Source organism: Oryctolagus cuniculus, chromosome 20 (assembly GCF_051225735.1).
Source record: "Oryctolagus cuniculus isolate XC-2025 breed Fujian yellow rabbit chromosome 20, ASM5122573v1, whole genome shotgun sequence".
Lineage (NCBI taxonomy): Eukaryota > Metazoa > Chordata > Mammalia > Lagomorpha > Leporidae > Oryctolagus > Oryctolagus cuniculus.
In genome coordinates, this window is record NC_142886.1 from 21786858 (window position 1) to 21800065 (window position 13208).

The 13208-nt window shown below is 45.4% G+C and overlaps 1 pseudogene; it reads left to right on the forward strand.

Annotated features, from left to right (window-relative positions):
* Positions 1-9953: 9953 nt before the first annotated feature.
* On the forward strand, positions 9954-11155 carry LOC127484641 (AP-1 complex subunit sigma-2 pseudogene; annotated as a pseudogene).
* The last annotated feature ends 2053 nt before the right edge of the window (positions 11156-13208 follow it).

Sequence of the window (13208 nt, forward strand, 5' to 3'; positions counted from 1 at the left end):
TATAGAATACCTAAACAATTAATAAGATACATTTGAATTGATATACATCAAGCCATATGTCCTAAAAACTGAAAACATGCACTTTCAAGTATGCATGCGATTTTCATAAAAACTGACCTTATATTGAGTTCACAAAGAAAACTCAATAAATTTCAGAAAGTAGAAAACGTACAGACAGCATTTAGTAGTCACACGCCATAAAAACTGGAAGTTCTTCAGCGAGCAAAACTTCCTTTCACTTGCAGATTTTAAATACTCTTAACTTTAGGGTCTAAGAGGGAGCAGAAATGGCAGGCATCGTAGGAAACAACAAGTAACAAAAGATGCGTCTAAACCTAGGAAACTCAGCTAAAGTCATACGCATGGGAAAATACCTGAGAAACACTTAGAAAAATAGGCACAAATTAGGCATCTGACTCAAAAAGGAAGTGAACAACAAAATAAACTGAAAGAAAATCCAACCATTAAATCCATTTATGGTTCTATATACCTTATGCACACACCCTGAAGGCAATTATATACAATATTTTTAATAATTTAGTGCATGCAAGCGTTTCATGGTGAGGAATTTTCCACTAGTGGCATCATGTTGGTTCTAAAAATGTTACACATTTTCAAGCATTGTGAATTTTCAGACTAGGGTTGGCCAACCTGTGTACAGAATGATAAATTACAAGGAACAGTAACCATAGATACAGAGGAAATTAAAAGAAGTATAACATATGAACATGAATGGAATGGACAATTTGCTTTAAAAAGCATGTGACTTTGGGGCTGGCGCTGTCATGCAGCAGGTTAACACCCTGGGCGGATAGCGTCAGCATCCTAAATGGGTACCTGATTGAGACCCGGCTGCTCCACTTCCCATCCAGCTCGCTGCTGTGGCCTGGGAAAGCAATAGAAGATGGCCCAACTGCTCGGGTCCCTGCACCCACGTGGGAGACCCAGAAGAAGCTCCTGGCTCCTGGCTTCGGATCACCACAGCTCCAGCCGTTGCGGCCAATTGGGAAGTGAACCAGCGAATGGAAGACTTCTCTCCCTCTGTCTCTGTCTCTGCCTCTCCTCTCTCTGTGTAGCTCTGACTTTCAAATAAGTAAATAAAATCCTTAAAAATAAAAAAATAATAGTAAAAAGCATGTGACTTTAACCCAGAATGAGAAAGTTGTTGTGTCAGCCAGCTTTGGGTCACTAACAAATACCCAAGAGAAGTTACTGATGTCGAATGAAGGTAGTGGAGGTTCAAGACGAGGCATCCCCACGGAACTGGCATGAGATGAGGGCAGTGGGCAGCAGAGCACGCATGGAGGAAGGATCTCATGGTGAGCCCGGAAGCAGAGGAAGAAGCTCTGGGCCCAGCCCAGGCCTGCAGAGTTCGCCCTCTCGGCCAGATACTGTACTTGGATCAAGGCTCCACCCTCCATCCATTAGCCATCAATACAAGATTTTGGGGACCAAGCCTTCAACACCACGGGCCTTTGGGTGGCACCCACATTAATATCCAAACTATAGCGATCGTCAAAGAGTTAACCCCCAGAAGACATCAAGGGGTTCCACGGAGGATTTCTACCAAACTCTCAAGGAACAGAATTCTGCTGCAAATTGCTTCAGGACATGGAAAAATGAGGAGAAAATTCTTTTTATGAAGTCAGTGTAATACAATCTGCCAAAGCTTGTTTAGAACTGTAGCTCGGTCTCACGTGCTGTTATCTACTCAACAGCTCATTTAAAACCAACATGTCCTAACCAAGGGGAGTGTATTCCTGGAATGCCCAGACAATTCAATATTGGGAAAATTATTAACATAATTCATCATGTGAATAGCTCTAAAGATAAAATCATATAATTGTGTTCACAGATGATGAAATGGTATTTGACAAAAATCAGTAAACCATCTTGATAAAATAAAAACAGTGAAGTTAGAATAGATGGATACTTCTCAGCCTAATATATCTATGTCACCCTGAAATAGAATTAAATAGGAAGCTAAGGGAGACAGTTTCACTAAAGAAAAGGCAAGTATGCTCATCTAACCCCTATTATTTAATATGATCCTAGTCACTAATCAGACCACAAAGAGTAAGAGATTTAAATATAAAACATTAAAAAGGAGGTGCTAAAATTACATTTGAAGATATTCCCAAGAAAGCCAATTGAAAATTCACTGCCATTAAGAGTTCAGTGCCCGCCGGCACCTTGGCTCACTAGGCTAATCCTCCGCCTTCGGCGCCGACACACCGAGTTCTAGTCCTGGTCGGGGCACCAGAGTCTGTCCCGGTTGCTCCTCTTCCAGGCCAGCTCTCTGCTGTGGCCCGGGAGTGCAGTGGAGGATGGCCCAAGTGCTTGGGCCCTGTACCCCATGGGAGACCAGGAGAAGTACCTGGCTCCTGCCTTTGGATCGGCACAGTGCGCTGGCCCCTAGCAGCCATTTTGGGAGTGAACCAACGGAAGGAAGACCTTTCTCTCTTGTCTCTCTCTCTCTCACTGTCTAACTCTGCCTGTCCAAAAAAAGAGAGTTCAGTGCCCTACCTGGATACAAAGCAAATCTGTAAAATCCGTAGTTTTCGTTTATAAACAAGAACCCGTTAGTAAGTACAGTGGAATTCTTTTTTTAGGTAGCCAGAGAGAGATGAAATGCCTACTAATAAGCTTAATCACACACTTAACCTAAGGATGCAAGGGGGATCTTCAAAAGTGTCATGGAAAACATGCAAAATTGAAAATGATGCATGGATTTCAAAACATGGTGGCACAAGAATGAGCTTCTCTTTTTGCTCTGTTTTCCCATGAACTTTTTGAGGTATATTTATATAAAGAAAAGGCTTACACGCTACAAAGCAGCCTGAAGGAAGCTTGATCAAGTAGGGCAGGCACAAAAGGAGCCACGGTGCACACAGACTGCGACTGAAACCCTAAAGCGGAGGTTCGGTTGGGTGCCCCATCAGCTCCCCTGGGGTCACAGGAGACTCGTCAAGCCTGTGTCAGGCTCCAAGGCGGAAGACTGAGGGGGCATCGGCCGAGCAGCAGGTGCGGGGAGGAGGAAGGGGGCCCTCTCAGGACGGCAGCACGGAGGGCAGTGCAGGCCTGATGGCTACAGGCTGCGTGCCCGCTCTGTGCCTCACATCATCCTAAGTTGGCGATCAACTGTACTATTAACAGACATCGCAGCAGGGGGGCGGGTGAGGAAGTTAAATAACCCAACAGGTTTCTGGTTGCTGAAAATCGCTTCCAACTGGCCACTGAGGCCGCCGTCTGAGCCCCTGAGAGCCAGGTCCTCTGCTCTCAGAGTTTGTTCGATGGAAGTGTGAGGCACACTGGAGCATTAGGCTCCTCTCTCAGGTGCACACACCTGAGAAACCACAAGTGTTTCCTCCATGCTTCCGGAATGTGCTAGCAATCATTGCCGGTTTAAGGGCCAAAGGCCTTTGGTCTGGCCCCAGGAGGTCTGTGAGGGAGCAGAGGGGGCACAGAGAGTGCCTGACCTCTCCTGAACTCCAGACCCACACAATCCTCCACCCACTCTCACCACCACTGGAGGATACCTGCTGCACACCCCAGAGTAACCCAGATAGGACCTGGGTCTGCATCCCAAATGTGCTGCCCCCGCCCAGGGTTCCCACACACAGCAGATGGGATTTCCATTCTTCCAGTTGATCAGGTCAAAGCATGGGGGATCATTTCCACCTCTCCCCTTCCTACCCTGCCTACAACCCATCTACCGGCAGCACCTTCATGTAATAAAGCAATGGCAGGACTTTCGTGTGCCCAAAACTCAACTTAGATTTCTGTCACCCTCAATGACCCAAGCCACTATCACTCCTTGCCTAGACTTCTACAGAAGTCTCCCAACTAATGCACCTCCCCCACATCTTGCCCTGTTCTTCTAACAGCCTGAGTGATGCTTTGAAAGCCCACTTCACACCCCCTGCTGAATCCTTAGATTACAATCCAAGAGGACTGGTGTTTGGTGGGATTGCTCAGTTTATAGCCTTGCTACTTCTTGTAGTGCCTGGCACACAGTTGAAACTTTATTCACACAAGATGAATGAAGAAATTGAAGTGTTTTTTACAAGCTCAACTTCTGTATTTCAGAATATAGCTTATTTGGGGCTGGCATTGTGGCACAGTGGGTTAAGCTACTTGCTACGCCTGCATCCATATTGGAGTGCCAGCCCAAAGTCCAGCTGCTCCACTTCTGATCCAGCTTCCTGCTAATGCACCTAAAAAGACAGAGAAAGATGGCGCAAGTATCTAGGCCCCTGCCACCCATGTAGGAGACCAAGATGGAGTTCCTGGCTCCTGGCTTCCACCTGGCCCAGCCCTGGCCATTGGGACCGTTTAGGGGCATGAATCAGCAGATGGAAGATCTCTCCATCTGTCTCTCCAGCTCTTAAAAATAAATATTTTTTTAAAATATTACTAATTTGAAGGCATGTCAAAAAAATGGAAAATGGAATTAAAAGATGAGTTTATTTTGGTGGAAACAATTTGAAATCTATGCATGGGTTTTTCAGAAAATGCATTTTCCACAAACTTCTTGAAGATAGCTCTTACGGGAACATAATTAACAAGCTAAAACGTGGCTGGTGAGTCTTTTATGGCCAGTATGAAAATTACATCTCAGTGTTACATAACCTGTGAGGAACTATCTAAAATTCTATCCAAGCCTGGTCGTTTGACTGCTTTAATACTTGTAGCCTACAGTTAACTGTTCAGCCATATCATGGTCTAAAACATCTTTGATGGCAACGTAAGGGTATTACCTTTTCATCATGAGCCATTAATCGGGAGACCGTGAACTCACACACCCTGCAGTTGGATGTCACAGCGGGTGGTGGTGAGGCCGGCACAGGTGCAAGGAGCCTGCACATCCTTTCGGGGGCCTAGCTTGAACCCAGCTGTGATGCTTTTAAACAGTGGGCCCAGGTGCGCAGCTGCCAGTGCTCTGAACTGAGTGTGAAGCCTACTGCTGCCACTTACAAGCTGTGTGGCCCTGGGCACATCACGTCACATAGCCTCTCCAAACCACAGCTTCTTTAAAATGGGGAAATAACATGATCTATCTCATAGAGTTCTCATGAGAATCAGTGAGACAATGTACCTAAATCACTTAGCCTAAAACCTGATACTTGGTGAGGTGATTACTGCCCAGAAAATATTGACAATTAAAATCTCAGGTCTAAGCATTTGTGAGAATCCAGTGCGATCACATGGCAAGTCTGCAATGTGTATGTGAATGTTAGTTCTCTCCACTTGAGCCCATCCCTGCTGCATGCCCCCCAGGAAGAGGGGAAAACAAGACAAGGATGTGAATTGCATAAATATTCAACATGAGATCAGGGAACCTTGACACCACGTAGATGCTGATTAGGCAAAAAAAGAAAAAAAAAGTAAAAGACTAGTTGGAGGTTTGGTTTTGTTGCTTTGTTTTTAAGAAAAAACCCACCGGAAGCTTACAAGCAACTTAAATGGCCACTTATTGGAAATGAGGAAAAAGAATGTGCCAAAGCCCAGGCACTCAAAATACCAGGCACTCAAAACCAGCAAAGTCAGAGACTTACAATGAAAAGAACAGTTCTCAAAACCCCGGACCGCGAGCCCAGGGGCCCACGCTGGGGAAGCCACAGCACGCAGCCACTGAGCAGCGTTCCGAAGGGAAGCCTTGTTCAGTACCCACAGCGAGAGCTGGGACTGTGCCAAGGGAGGCTCCGGGCACACTGCACACAGAGCTCCTTTCCCTTGCATGGAGGAAGGGGCCATCGGGCGACCCGCATGCGAAAAAGACAGGAAACAAGGGAAACCGGAGCTGAGTTGTGCAAACCGTGGTGGGCTTTGGGAGGGCCGGGAGCCGGGCATGGAGGAGACGCTTCACAGTGCTGTCACCACCCGGATAGTGTCTCTTCTCTTTGTGTCATGCCGTCTGTAAACGCAGGTTGGCACAGTCGCATGCTGGGGGCCTGTGTTTGTGGTGCAGTGGGTTAAGCTACCACCTGCCTTGCCTGCATTGTACATCAAAGCACCAGTTCGAGTCCTGGCTGCTCCATTTCCAATTCAGCTCCTTGCTAATGCACCTGGGAAGGCAGCAGAAGGTGGCCCAAGTGCTTCCCTGTGCCACCCATGTGGGAGACCAGAACGGAATTCTTGCAACCTGGATTTGGCCTGGCACAGCTGGATCTGGGGAGGCCATTTGGGAAATGAACCTGTGGATGGAAGATAGATCCCTGCCCCCACCCCACCACCGCCTGTCACTCTGCCTTCCAAATAAATAAAATAAATCTTAAATAAATACAATGGCTACAACTGTTCCTACCAAATACCACACCAACTACCCAGGAAAGATGCCAGGATTCTGCCCAGCAGGGGGAGTAGCACCGTGTGTTCAGGCCACTGAAACCGAGCGGGTGCAAAGTCCGCAGATGCGTCCTGGGTAGGAGGGGCAGTCGTTCCCGTGTGATGCCCGGAAGGAGCCTTTCCAGGCGCTTGTCCCAGAGAGCACCATGAAAGTGGCTTTTTCCACCCTCAGCAACACCAGCAGTGGTGCTCTGTATTTCACCACCAGCACCATCACTGTGGATGCATATAAAGACAGACTCTTAAGTGACCCGATGGCTGCAATCAACTGCCTTTAGCCAACTCTCAAATGTCCTTTTACTGAGGGCCAATCCCGGACCATTAGAAAATACATATTTTTGCAATTGTGTTGAATGAGAGAGTTCCACTTCGCGGAGGCGATTGTCGTGGAAGGCAACGTGGTCACTTCTCACCATCAAGGTCAGCAGTGACATCACTGCTTCTGCCCACGCCGCAGGGTCTTCAGTTTTCTCAACAAAGACAACATTTCATTCTTCATCTGAAATTTTTAACGAGTGCCTTCTCCCAGTCCAGAGAGCCTACAGGTATGTGTTAGTACAAGTGTTCGGCTTCTTCAAAGGCCAGTATGCAAACCACTGAGCTTTGTTTTGTTTCTTTTAAGATTTATTTTTTAAAGACTTATTTATTTATTTGAAAGACAGAGTTACACAGAGCTAGAAGGAGAGACAGAGAGAGAGAGAGAGTTCTTCCATCTGCTGGTTCACTCCCCACATGGCTGCAATGGCCGGAACTGTGCCGATCCAAAGCCAGGAGCCAGGAGCTTCTTCTGGATCTCCCACATGGGTGCAGGAGCCCAAAGACTTGGGCCATCTTCTATGCTTTCCCAGGCCATAGCGGAGAGCTGGATTGGAAGTGGAGCAGCCGGGATTCGAACCGGCACCCATATGGGATGCTGGCATCGCAGGCACCTGCCTTACCCACTACGCCACAGCACCAGCCCCCTATTTATTTATTTTTAAGGCAGAGTGAGTGAGTGTGTGTGTGTGTGAGAGAGAGAGAGAGAGAGAGAGAGAGAGAGAGAGATGTTTCCATCCCCTGGTTTACTCCTCAATTGGCTGCAATAGCTAAAGCTGGGCCAATCCAAAGCCAGGAGCCAGGAGCTTCTTCCAGGTCTCCCAGGTGGGTGCAGGGGCCCAAGCACTTGGGCCATCTTCTGCTTTCCCAGGCACATGAGCAGGAAGCTGGATTAGAAGTGGAGCTGCCGGGACTTGAACCGGTGCCCATATGGGATGCCGGCACTGCAGGTGGAGACTAAGTGTTCTATGCCGCAGCACTGGTCCCAAACCACTGATCTTTGCCCAGATTAAATGCTTTCCTACCAGTGAGTAGCTGAGAAGCTCAAAAGGGATCTGAGTGCTTGGGGTGTGCCTGCTGGTGTACGGTTGAGGCAGTGGCTTTGGTGTGGGCTCCTCTCCTGAGCTCTGTCCACGCGCACACCAGAGCAGGTGCTTCCGCTGACTGAATGCGGCTCACCACCTCACAGGTACAGTCGGGAAAACAAGGTGGTTCTTCCAAAAGCACAGCTAGTGACAGCAGCGAGGAACTACCAGCAACTGGGAAAGCGTCAGACGTGCTTAGACGCTCACTTCCAGCCTGAGCTTTGTGACTGTGGGTGTGCAAATAAGCCTGAACACTGCAGTCTCTTCTCTGATAAAACTGATTGTTGCGCAGTCACCACTGCACTGCCTTCTAACAATCAGTTGTGCAAATTACGAGGGCTCTCAGAAATTCTTTTTTTTTTTTAACCTAGAAACCTTTTATTTAAGGTATACAAATGTCATGCATTTCATAAATACAAATTTAGGAACATAGAGATTCTCCCCACTCTCCCCTCCCTCCCACCCTTCTTCCTTCTCCCTCTTCTATTCCTATTGTCATTTTTTACCAAGATTTATTTTCAATTAAATTCGTACACAGATTAACCCTACACTAAGTAAACAGCTCAACAAATAGCAAGGAAAAAAAAACTGCTCCTCAACAGTGGAGACAGAGGCTGTTCAAAGTCAGCACTTCTATAGGTTACCTTTTATGTGCCCTATTAGTTACCACAGATACGAGGAACATATGGTATTTGTCTTTTGGGGACTGGCTTGTTTCTCTAAGTATAATGTCTTCCAGTCATATCCATTTTGTTGCAAATGATAGGATTTCATTTTTTCTTACCACTGTGTAGTACTCCATGCTGTATGTATCCCATAATTTCTTTACCCAGTCTTCAGTTTACAGACATCTGGATTGACTCCATATCTTAGCTATTGTGAATTGAGCTGCAATAAACATGGGAACACAGATAACTCTTATTTGCTGATTTCATTTCCCTTGGGTAAATTCCCAGGAGTGGGATGGCCGGGTCATATGGTAGGTCTATATTCAGATTTCTGTCTTCCATACTGTCTTCCACAGTGGCTGTATGTACCAGTGGCTGTTGTACCACCAACAGTGGATTCATGTACCTTTTCCCCACATCCTCACCAGCATTTGTTGTTTATTGATTTCTATATGAGAGCCTTCTAACTGGGGTGAGGTAAAACCTCATTGTGGTTTGATTTATATTTTCCTGATGGCTAGTGATCCTGACTCAGAAATTCTTTTTTTTTTTTTTTTTTTTTTTTTTGACAGGCAGAGTGGACAGTGAGAGAGAGAGACAGAGAGAAAGGTCTTCCTTTGCCGTTGGTTCACCCTCCAATGGCCGCCGTGGCCGGTGCGCTGCAGCAGGCGCATTACGCTGATCCGAAAGGCAGGAGCCAGGTGCTTCTCCTGGTCTCCCATGAGGTGCAGGGCCCAAGCACTTGGGCCATCCTCCACTGCACTCCCAGGCCACAGCAGAGAGCTGGTCTGGAAGAGGGGCAACTGGGACAGCATCCGGGACCGGGACTAGAACCCGGTGTGCCGGCACCGCAAGGCAGAGGATTAGCCTATTGAGCCACGGTGCCGGCCGACTCAGAAATTCTTATAACAGACACAAAAGATGTCTGGGCTAGAATTCATACAAAGGAAAGCAAAACAAAAAAAAAAACCGCTTGAATCTTCTTTCAAAGTTGACGAATCAATTACAAGAGAAAACTTGGTTTTGGACCTGAGTGAATGCATGGAGACTCAGAAAGAGACAACTAAGCTGAAAGGATGCATCTTTATATGTTCAAAAGCCACACTTGAACTCAGAGTAAGAAACTAAGGCCAACCCCATTTTAACTTTCTCATTGGGCTCCAGTCTTTAATGAGTATGACATTTTATTGTGCTTCGTTTGCTTCACTTTAAATGACGTGTGGGTGAAAATGTGTTGATTTGCAAACTCCTTTCACTCAAGTTAAAAAGATTTTCAATCAGAGTTGAGACTCACTTGTTATAGACGTGGTAGTGCAGCCACTATGGAGATGCATGATGAAACCACGAGATCACGCCGCGTCTGCTGTAATTATTATTTTCTGCAGTTTGTTCTGAATGTCCCTCACTGTCACGTGGACGTTAAAGTTTACGCTTTAAGTGGTTTTCAGCCACCTATCCATGCTCCCAGTTGAAAAGTTAAAAATAAATTTGAAAAATAAAATTCGAGTCCGACAACTGGGTCCCCTCCCCACAGCAACACGGCGTCTCCTACTCGCGCGGCACAGGGGTTTCCCCTCAGCCGCCGCCACTGCCGGCCGAGCCCAGCCGCACCCGCGGCCCGAGGCTGCCATGCAGTTTACGCTGCTTTTTAGTCGTCAGGGGAAGCTTCCACTGCAGAAAGGGTATGTCCCACTGTCAGACAAAGAGAAGAAAAAGATCACATTTTAGCACGGAAACCTAAAATGTGCGGCTTTCTTGAATGGCGAGATCCGAAGATTGTTTACAAAAGATATGCAAGTCTGTATTTTTGCTGTGCCATTGAGGATCAGGACAATGAACTGATTACCCTGGAAATAATTCATCGTTATGTGGAATTACTTGACAAGAATTTTGGAAGTGTGTGTGAACTTGATATCATCTTTAATTTTGAGAAGGCTTACTTTATTTTGGATGAGTTTCTTTTGGGAGGAGAAGTTCAAGAAACAGCCAAAAAAATGTCCTTAAAGCAACTGAGCAGGCCGATCTATTGCAGGAGCCACGGCATGAATATTTTAATGTCCCTGTGTACTAAATGACTACTCATCGAGTATGCAGAATTTCACAGAGGAAATAGAGAGCTGACGTACTTACGAAAGAAAATATCCTCAGCTTGGTGACTGGTTATCTTGCATAAAAATAATAGAAAGTTTCAGAAAAAGTACCTTCACAGTTGTATTTTTTTCCTTTCCCCATTCCTAACTCATCTGTTTTATTTTCATTATATATGTAAACTTGATATAGCTTATTCCTGTCCACGATTGATTTAATTTCTCCCCAACAAAAATATGGCCTATAAATGCCTTGAGTAAGATTCCATCTTAAACACATACATGTTGTCATTAATGAATCATCTATTATTAATCTAAAGAAAACCTGGCAGTTGTTTACCAAGGAAAATACAGCTGAAGTGCCAGGTCACACTAAGCAGTGCTATGGTATATATTGTGAATTGGCCTCCCAATGTTGGTGGGGAGGGGGACAAAAAGAAATGCTATTTAGTGTGATTATCATAGAGTCTATATGAGCTAATGTGTTCTAATGTATCACATAAAAGTATATGTGGAAGTAATACAACAAAGTAAAGTTAATTTGGATTATTATATTTTATGGTTAAAACATTCAGTTTTTAAGAAATTTTATAGTGCCACATATATGTAATCACATTTGTGCTGTATAATATCACATTGTCCCTCTAAGAGCTGCCAGAGAGCTATATCCAAAAAGTGGCTTCTGCAATATCTGTTGCTCAGTAGTAGCCTTTGGAAGTATTAATACTGAGTTTATTCATGTAGTTAAAAATTTTAATATTCAGTTTTAAAACCTAAACATGTTTTGCTAGTTATGGCTTTCTAATACTTTGAGTCTTCATTTCACTACTTAATGCTTTGTTAACTATGAACATATTTTTGAATATTAAAACTTTTACCATCACTATTGCATATGCTTTTAAATAAAACCTAGAGTATATTATAAAAGGAAAAGTACCAAATATTTCATTGTTTATATGAATTAAGAAGTTGGCATTAAACAGTAAATTCAAAAGGTGCTTGGACTAGCTAACAACTGGAAGAAGACTTATGAAAATGTGTGTTGACCAAACTTAGTACTAGGCAGGCAGTATAGACCTATGGATCACTTATTTCCATTCTTACCATTCTCGCTGTAATGGACCACATTTGAAGCACCTGGTTGGGGCTATCAAATGACAAATTTAGTCATATCCATTTGAAACATTGATCTCTCATTTCCATTTTTTTCTCCATCCCTCCCCTTGCCCTGCAGTATGTTGTTCCTCTGGTTTTAATGCTGCATGAATACGCATTGTCTCACACCTGTTTGCTTTGGATGCTGTGTGCTGAGCTGTAACAAAATGTTGCTGCTTTTGTTATCCGAATACAGCTGCTTGCTTTAAATTAGTAGATTCTGAAATAGCTTTTTCTTGCATGTCTAAAATAAAAGCATTGCATGTAAAAAATAAAAATAAATAAAATTCAAAAAAAATAAATTTGAAAATCATTCCACTTCGGGGCAGGTATGTGGCCTAGCAGTTAAAATGCCTGTTAGGACACCCACACCCCACACTGCAGCACCTGGTTTATACTCCCAGCTCTGGCTGCTGATTTCAGCTTCCTGCCAATGCAGAGCCCGGGAGGTAACAGCTGGCATCCACTTGAGTTCCCAGCTCCTGGCTTTGGACTTGTCCAATGCTGGCTATATCTGGCATTTGGGAAGTGAATCAGCAGATGAGAACTTTCTCTGTCTCTCAGATTTGGAAAGAAAGAAAGAGAAAGGGAGGGAGGGAAGGAGGGAGGGAGGGGAGGAGGGAGGGAGGGGAGGAAGGAGGAGGGAGGAGGGAGGGAGGGAGGGCAAGGTTCCGGGGCTGCTGTTGTGGTTCAGCAGGTTAAGCTGCTGACTGCGAAGCCAGCATCCTATATGGGTGCCTGTTCGAGTCCCAGCTGCTGCACTTCTGACCCAGCTCCCTGATAATACAGCTGGGAAAGCAGCAGAAGATGGTGCGAGTGCTTGAGCCCTGCCACCCATGTGGAAGGCCCAGGTGAAACTCCTGGTTTTGGCCTGGCCCAACCCTGGCCATTGCAAGCATTTGAGGAGTGAACCAGTAGACAGCATAGTCATTTTCATTCCCTCTCCTCCACCTCTCTGTAACTCTGCCTTTCAAACACATAAAGAAGTCTTTTTAACAAATAAATAAATAATAAATAAAAGATTCAAGGCCAGCTTTGTGGTGTAGCTGGTTAAGCTGTGCTTATGATGCCAACATCGCATTCAGACACTGGTTCAAGTCCCAGCTGCTGCACTTCTGATCTAGCTCCCTGCTAATGGCCTGAGAAAGCAACAGAACATGGCCCAAGTGCTTGGGCTTTTGACACCCACAAGGGAGACCAAGAAGCTCCTGGCTCCTAGCTTTAGACTGGCCCAGCCCCCTGCCATTGTGGCCATCTGGGGGGTGAACCAGTGGATAGAAGATTTCTCTGTCTCTCCCTCTCTCTCTGTAACTCTGCCTTTCCAATAACTAAATCTTTAAAAAATAAAATTAAACTAATCCACATTTAAATCTATCCCCTCACCCATCTCTCTCTCTCTCTGTCTCTCTCTCTGTCTCTCTCTCTCTCTCTGCATCTCCCCCCCCCCCTTCCTCTCTTTCTCTCTCTCTCTCTCTCTCTCTCTCTCTCTCTCTCTCTGGATTTTCCATACTTTGTCTCGCCGGGTAGCACACAGGCTTGTTTCCTTGTAG